The sequence below is a fragment of the Globicephala melas genome, chromosome 13 (genome assembly GCF_963455315.2).
Source record: "Globicephala melas chromosome 13, mGloMel1.2, whole genome shotgun sequence".
NCBI classification, from domain to species: Eukaryota; Metazoa; Chordata; class Mammalia; order Artiodactyla; family Delphinidae; genus Globicephala; species Globicephala melas.
Window position 1 is genome coordinate 15,899,534 of NC_083326.1, and position 8,679 is coordinate 15,908,212.

Sequence of the window (8,679 nt, forward strand, 5' to 3'; positions counted from 1 at the left end):
TAACTGAATTAACAATTTCTTAAACTTCACATTATTTAAGCTAAAACAATTATCCATTTTAACAAATGCCCCATCTGCATCTTTACTGTCATTTATAAGTACACATTGATGACCAGTAAATGTAAATTATATGCTAATGGGCATATTTCTTAATCCTCATAGTGCATACTTTAGGAATGTGAATAGGTCTTATGGTTGTGAATTTCCAGTTTAACACTCAGGATTTGCAGAGAATCAACTCTGTGGCCAGATTAGAGTCAAATATGGTAATGTGCCCATTAAAAACCAGAACAATGTTAGACTTTCCTGAAATTCATTACATCACCTAGTAGTGGACATGTATTAATAGTAAACATGTAATTTTTTATCTGATTGGTTGAGGGATTAGTTGAATAATGGAAATTGACTGTGGTTGAGAAAGGTTAGCAAATAAATGAAAACCAACAAACGAAGAGTGAATTTGACTGTTTCAAACCATTACATTAGGATGGCTGAAAAGAAAAGTGTCCTTGGAATCTATAATATCTCTAGTGGCTTGAAGGCCAAAGAAGCAAAAGTAGCTAAAAAAGAGAATAGTACATGGCTAAAGAGTGACCAAAGGACATTATTAACTCATGTTTTGAAAAAATTTCGTGTTGGGATTCCAGAATAATAATATCCAATATCTTGCTCACCAAAGTATAATACATTCTTTATCTAATACAGGGATTAAATAAGAATTAAGAAACTGGACATGTTTCCAAAAAGAAAAAATAAAATAAAAAAGTTTACCTGCCTATCTCATTGTTGGCAGCCAACTACAGTAGAAGAGTTTTGGCAGCTTTCAGATACTTTAGAATTTGAAGCAATGTTGAGATGATCTATTTAAATCCAGTATATAGGTGACCATTTCTCAGATTTAATTTATATATCGTTCTTGTTATCTATTTCCACGAGCTTTGACTCTCTTTCTCTCTCTTCTATCCTTTTTATTCTTCTTTCCTGAACATAAATCTTGATGCTCCCCTATTTGACATATACCAAATTTCCAAAAAAAAAAAAAGGAAAAAGTAAATCAGCAGGAAAGGAAGAAACAAGTGAACCCGACAACTGTACAACACTTGAACTCACAGACTATTCCTATACGGAAAAAGTGAATAGTTGGTGCTAGAAAGAAAAAGTTGAAAATTGGGTCAGACGATTGATAGGACTGATATGTTTTCCACTTTGCTGACATATAATCGTACTGGTGGTCACACTGACCTGCTGCTGGGACCCGGTGGGGTCTGAGCCCAAGCATGAGCGGGGTCGTGCTGCCGGGGCTTCACGTAGGGCTCCATGTGCTACAATAGCACGGGCAGACTGAGACCCAAGCAAAGCTTTATCCTTTCCCAGGGGTTTAATATCCCTGGGCAAACAGCCAAGTGGCTCTCTGAAAGTGATGTAAGAATGGGTAAAGTTCTCATTAAGGATTTGTCTGAACTGGTTTTTCCCAAAAGGGTGCACAAGAGAGTTTCTCAATAGTACCAAGCCCTATACGTGTTACGTATCAATCCAACCCAAGTCGCTTAGTGGCTCTTTTGCTAGAGCACTTCTCCTTTATGATCAATAATCTCAAAGAACTGGGTATTTTTACTTAGGGGACTTTTCCCAGTGAGAGAAATTCTATTCTTACCACTTCCTTTTATGTATGTACATAAAGAGGATGTTTGTGAGTCTGTAAAAAGTACCCTTGATCTTATTTGATAGACTGTGTCCTCCTCAGAGTGAACAGGCTGTCAAGTGGTGACTCTGCATTTGCAAATGAATGACAATATGTGTGCCAAATTCCCTCCCCAGCCACAAAAGTAACAGGATGAGAATTTTATTTCTGGAAGAGGATTTCAAAACAGGTCAGCTCTCATTTACTCCTCAGCGGGTGCTGCTAAAAACTAGAAAAAGTAAGATGTGGCCATTAAACACAGCAGACAAAACAATACGTACATCAATCAGTGCCTAGAAACAGACTTTGAAATGCTATTTATTACCTGTTTTCATCAAATATTCATTACTCTAACGATCGGCATATTATGAAGACAGGCATTTTAGAGACAAATTATAAGATGGGCTAAAAAAGGTGGCTATCATTTGGCAAAGAAAGGCAGTTTAATTTTAAAAAATCATATAATTGTTATGGAAAGTATCTGTATAAATCAAACATTTCAGAGAGACAAGATATTGATCAGTCATGGCAATCCTCTCCAACTTTCCATACAAAACTATATAAAGGTACATAATAAAGTTAAATTTTAGACTGTTATGGTCAAAAGCATGCTTTGTTACCGAAGTTTTGCTCTATTTATTTGGATGATATTGGTATGAACAGATTAAAAGAACAAATATGAAAGAGACTCTCAATCCTGTTTTCAAAAGTATTTATAGGTTGGCACCTGGAGGGTTGCAGTAGTTCGTGAAAAGTCAATACAGAAATCTAGAGCGTGTTCTTCTTCTCTTCCTTCATTAGAGAAATGGACAGCTGAGAGGAGCCCTTTGGTTGTCCGACACCAGTACAAGCCATGTTAACAAAAAGTTCTTGGCGAGGCAGCCACAGACAGCGTAGCCTGAAATTCTCATCGCCACATATAAGTGATGCTGTACTGCTGCCACTCCTCTGTCTATTTATATTGCTAATTAAATCGCACAACTTGTTCAGCGTCTTCTGTTCTACATCCACTTTTGTGCTCGACATTTTGTACACCAAATTACATCCTTTTGCATGGGCCAAGTACATGATCCTATTCAGAGTCCTAATGCTGTTGTTCATTTTGTTCCATCAGCTAATGGTTAGAACTAATTGTTGAGAATTAACAGATATTGTGCCTTGAATCTGGATCTTTACACTCTTGCTCAGTCATGGAGTTTCTGACCTCTGAGTGAGCAGACAGTACCCAGATGAAGGAGAGGAAGATTCTTAAGACAGGAATACAATGGAACAGCCATCAGGAGTTCCAATGGGGCACTTTTACTGGAGGAGGGAAGCAGATGCTGAGAGAAATTTCAGAATTGGACTAAAATAAAGAAAAGTAATAAAGAGAATTAGCACTGGAACATCCAGGGACCAAAGGACATGTGACAAAGGAACCAGAAAAGGAGAGTACGAGAAAAATAACTAAGGGGCTCAGTCAGAAGGTGTTAGGCTTCAAAAAGTGTCACACTGTGCGTATGTGAAATAAAGAAGAGCAGGACTTTTAGCAAAAATAGAGTCAGCAGTTTTCCTTTGTTGCTATTATTATTTAGTAGACGTGCTTTATTTTGTAATTCAAGGTATTTTGAGTCTCTGTATCTTGAGGATCCTAGTAAGGATCACTTGTTGATGAACGATCTGTAGATGAGTCTAAAACCCATTTCCTCATTTCTTCTGGTGTCCTCTGGGTTATATTTTCATCATAATTTTCTTTTACTTAATTAAGCCTTCCATGAAGCCCAAAGTATTTAAATTGTAAGGATTGCTGAAATTGGGTCATTAAGGTAACTTCTAAGTAGAGGCAGTCTGCCAGAATTGTTTAAAAAAAATCTAAGATAAAAATAAAAAGGAGGGAATTGATGCTAGGTGTTTTGGGAAAAAAGAGAGTACACGTTCCCTAAGAGGAAAAAGAGATAACTAACAGAGGTAAAGTAAAAGATATCTAACTACTTAGAAGGCTGAGGGAGGATTAATATAAAATGAACCAAAATAAATAAGTAAATAAACAAGTACATAAATAATAAAGTCAACAGAACCTAGTCATAAATAAGCCATGGAGCTCAGAGGGTTCAAAGCAATTATATTAAAATACATAGCCAGATTACAAGCACCCCTATGACACAGGATAATTGAGCATGAACATAGTTATATTTACAGTAAAGTAATTAATGAATGACATACACAGCAATTAGAGTAGTCAGGACTCTTATCTTACTCCCCATCCCATAAAGTCAAATGCAAAGGACGAACAGCCAGCATTATTTCCCCAGTAAAATGCTCAAAGGCTATTCTCTAAAGGAAGTAAAATCAGTGTTGGGCAAAAGTCAGATTCTCATGGCAAGCATCCTTTCCCCCTTCCCTCTCCCACTGAATAAAATGCTATTGATGTTGACCTTGGCTTGGGGAATGCCGTCTATGGCCTGTCCCCTGGATCACGTAGCTCTACCTACCAAAGCAGCCCTACACAGAGCTCCTTAGAGAAAATATCTAGAAAAGCATCTTACCTTCCTGGCAGCATATGGAACTTACAGCCTTCTTAAATGTGAATGGAGAAACAGGGAATGCCAGGTATGTGAAGAAAACAAGCAGGTTATAAGAGAAAGAAAAAAAAAATTTTTAATGGTTTTATGGGAGGTTGAGGAAATAGAAAAGGACTTTGAGAACGCTGAATGTGTTCAGAGTGATCAGAGAAAGTACTGTATTTATAAAACAAAACTATAAAGCTCTGAACAAAGAACAATCAGAGAAGATAAAAAAAGTTCTCAGAGATTAAACATACTATGGTAAAATTGAAGAGTGACTGGAAAATAAGGTTGACGATACCTCCTGGAATACAGAGCACAAAAGGATAGTCAGAAAATATGAATGAGGAAATGAGGAAAAGAAGGCCCATCAGGGCTGTACATTGTCCTGACAGAAGGAACTCTGGAAAGAGAGGGCAAGAAAATGGAAAGGGGTGGGCTTCCCTGGTGGCGCAGTGGTTGGGGGGTCCGCCTGCCAATGCAGGGGACACGGGTTCGTGCCCCGGTCCGGGAAGATCCCACATGCCGCGGAGCAGCTGGGCCCGTGAGCCATGGCCGCTGAGCCTGCGCGTCCGGTGCCTGTGCTCCACAGTGGGAGAGGCCGCGGCAGTAAGAGGCCCGCATACCGCAAAAAAAAAAAAAAGAAAAAGAAAAAGAAAAAAAAGAAAATGTAAAGGGGTGAACGTCAAAATTATAGTAGAAAAGAAATTCCCAGAGCTGGAGGAGGATACATCTTCAGAGTGAAGACACACAGAAACAAGAGTCATCAAACAAACACAAAAAACCCTGGCCTGGTACATGAAATTGCAAAATGGTACAAATAAAAAGAAGGTCCCCAAAGCTTCTTTCTAGAATAAACCAATTGCCTTCAAAGGAAAATGAGGCAATCTGGCATCAAATGTCTCACCAGCTGACTGGATACCAGATAATATTGGAGCAGCAATGCCCGGAAAACAGTATGCAGATTCCTCAAAAAATCAAAAACAGATTTGTCATATAATTCAGCAATCTGGGTATAGAGACATATGCACTCCCATGTTTATTGCAGCATTACTGACAATAGCGAAGATATGAAAACAACCTAAGTGTCCATCAACACATGAATGAATAGATATATATGGTGTACATATACAATTGAATATTATTCAGCCATGAGAAAGAAGGAAATCTTTCAATTTATGACAACATGATGGACCTTTAGGACATTATGCTAAGTGACATAAGCCAGACAGAGAAACATAAATACTGTATGCTATCACTTATATGTGGAATCTGAAAAGCCAAACTTGCAAAAACAGTAAAATGTTGATTATCGGGGGGTGTGGAGGTACGGGAACAAGAGAGATGTTGTTTAAGGGTACAAACTTACCACTAGTAGTAATTAAGTCCTAGAGATCTAATGCAAAGTATAGTGAATATAGATAGCAATATCGTATCATAATATTCAAACTTGCTAAGAGACTAGGTCTTACTTATTCCAACTACAAAAAATAATTACATGATGTGATAGAAGTGCTAACTATCTCTACAATGGCAATCTTATCACAATATATAAATGTATAGACCAACAGGTTATACACCTTAAATTAACACAATGTTATATGTCAAATATATTTCAAAAAAAAGAAAGAAAAAGAGTTCAAAAGATGTGAATATGGTTCAGCAAACAAAAATATAAAAGGGCCCTTAAAATATGAAAGGATGCAACTTCATTCATATATATAGTAACAGAAATGCAAATTATAACTAAAATTGGATGCCATTTTTCACCTTTTAATTTGGCAAAATTCTAAAATTAGAGCAAAAAGTGTTATCAAAGCTGGGAGAAATAGAAACCTTCATACAAAATGGTACAAGCCTTAAAAGAAAAATTGGCAATGTTATCAAAATTACATTTCTGGAAATATATTCTAAAGACAGCACTTCTTGTATTGGATTTATATTTGTGAAAATGCCAATATTCCATTATTTTTATCCAAAACTAATAATTTCATATATTATAACCTTACAATAGCAAAAGATTGGAAGTAATGTAAATGTTTATATATAGGGCACTTATTATAAAATAACTGTTCGAAAGAACACTATGCAGTTATAATTAAGAATCAGGATGCTCACAAAGATATGAGTGAAAAAATTAAAAAATAATATAAAATAGGACGCAAATTAAATGTGGTAAAATTTTAAACATTTGAGTGTAGAAAAAATAGAATTAATTTCATGTTGAGATGTAACATGAATGGGGAAGAAAGGGAGAAAAGGTAATATTTTCATATTGCATAAGATGATACTTCTAAAACTTGATACAACAAAAAATACAGATTTAAGTTCTTATTTTAAGTCACAAAAATAATAGAAAACTAAAAATGGTATAAATCTGAAACTCTAAGAAAAGGGAAAAAAGACAAAGGTACAAATGATTTACATCTTCACCTGTCATATTAGAGGTTATTAGATATTGTCTAGTATTTCTAAATGAAGGAAAGAGAAAACCAAGCATGTTTTCTTGAACCACAGCATCAAGCACCAGAAGAGGCTGCTTCTGAAGAATGGGTCTGGGAATGAGAAGGGAAGTAGAACTAGTATTTCTATATTGCTTGATTTGTTACCAAATTCAAGAATTGCTCTGATAAAAAATATTTTTGACCAAAGTTAATGGATATAGGCAAAAATTCATATAACACTTGGTGTAAAAGATTCAAGAGGCAGAAACTATATATGATTTGTTCACCACAAAATTTCAATCACCCAGTGTCTGACATGTAGTAGATCTTAGTAAATAAGACATAAAGAGCTCTTCCAAATCAATAAGATAAGAACATCATCCAAATAGAAAAATTGGTAAAATACATAAATATATAGTTCAGAAAATAATTACACATGGCCAATAAACATACTTAATGTTCAATCTCAGTAGTAACGCAAGTTAAACCTACAGTGAGTTATCACTTTTCCCTTGTCAAATTGGAAATATTTTATAATAATGCCTGCATGTATAGAAGTTGTGAATCAAAATTCTCACGTGCAACCAATTTAGGTATAAATTGATTTTTTTTAAAAATCAAGGAAGAGAAAGAATTCTTAAATATTTATACTTTGACATAGCACCCTTATTTCTGGAAATCAATCCTAATGAAATAACACAACGTGCTATAAAAGATTAATGTATAAGGTATGTTTCCCAGTCCTATTTAACAGAGTGAAAATTAGCATCAATCCAAGTAGTCAACAATAATGGTTAAATAAATGTACATCCACATGAGAGCATATTATTTAATAATTAAAATGTCATTACAAAATATATGTAATCAAATGGAAATATTCGTGATATGATAAATGAAGAAATCAGCATACAAAGTAGCATATATACACCAATTTTGTGTGTGTGAGTGCATGGGTGTGAAAAAATTGCAGAGGGAAAACTTTAGTATTTCAAAATGTTAGTAATGGTTATTTCTGGATAATAGTGATACAATTTATTAGTTTTTTTTGTATTTTCCACATTTTCTACAAGAAAGACTTATTTTTAGAAATGAAAACAAGAGAGTGCAGTGGGGTGGCAAGGGAAGGTGGGAGAAGACCACGCTGGGTTGCCGCCACTGCTGCCACCATTGTGCCAGCTCTTCGGGTCTCAACGAGGCGGGGTGGCGCCCCAGAATGGGAGACAAGCCAGTTTGGGAGCAAACTGGGTCCAGCTTCATTCAACATTACTACCAGTTATTTGATAACGACAGAACCCAACCACACATATTGACGCGACAAGTTATATTGAAGCGACATGTCTTACTTGGGAAGGACAGCAATTCCAGGAGAAACCTGCCACCGTGGAGAAATTGTCTAGCCTTCCGTTCCAGAAAATCCAGGACAGCATCACAGCACAGGACCATCAGCCCAGGCCAGATAGCTGCATCATCAGCATGGTTGTGGACCAGCTCAAGGCCGATGAAGACCCTGTCATGGGGTTCCACCAGATGTTCCCATTAAAGAACATCAATGATGCTTGGGTTTGCACCAATGACATGTTCAGGCTTGCCCTGCACAATTTCGGCTGACCTCCTCCCTCCTCTTCCTGATACTATTCACACTCCTCCAGATGCTCCAAATATCATACACAAATGAGCAGGGCCACGGTGGGAGTGGGCAGGTGCGCTGCTGCTACTGAGGCATTGCACATGATGTTTGAACGCTTAGACTGGTTGCATCTGACAGGAGAAGTTTGTGTTGTACCAGCCCACGCCTTGGAAAGACTTAAGTAATGCAAAAGGTTGTCTTCTTTTTTTTTTAATCTACTGACAAGTTGCTCTAAGTAACCCAAAGAAGTGAAGGAGAAAGCAGCTGCCTCACAGCCCAGATATTGATTTGTTCAGGTGTTTCATTGCCTCATGATACAATAAAACCACGAAAATTTTCTTAACAACAAATGGTACATCATTAAAAGTTAATGGAGGGCTTCCC

At 36.6% G+C, this 8,679-nt stretch overlaps 1 pseudogene; it reads left to right on the forward strand.

Annotated features, from left to right (window-relative positions):
* Nucleotides 1-7,881: 7,881 nt before the first annotated feature.
* LOC115859303 (nuclear transport factor 2 pseudogene) lies at nt 7,882-8,276 on the forward strand (annotated as a pseudogene).
* Nucleotides 8,277-8,679: the final 403 nt, after the last annotated feature.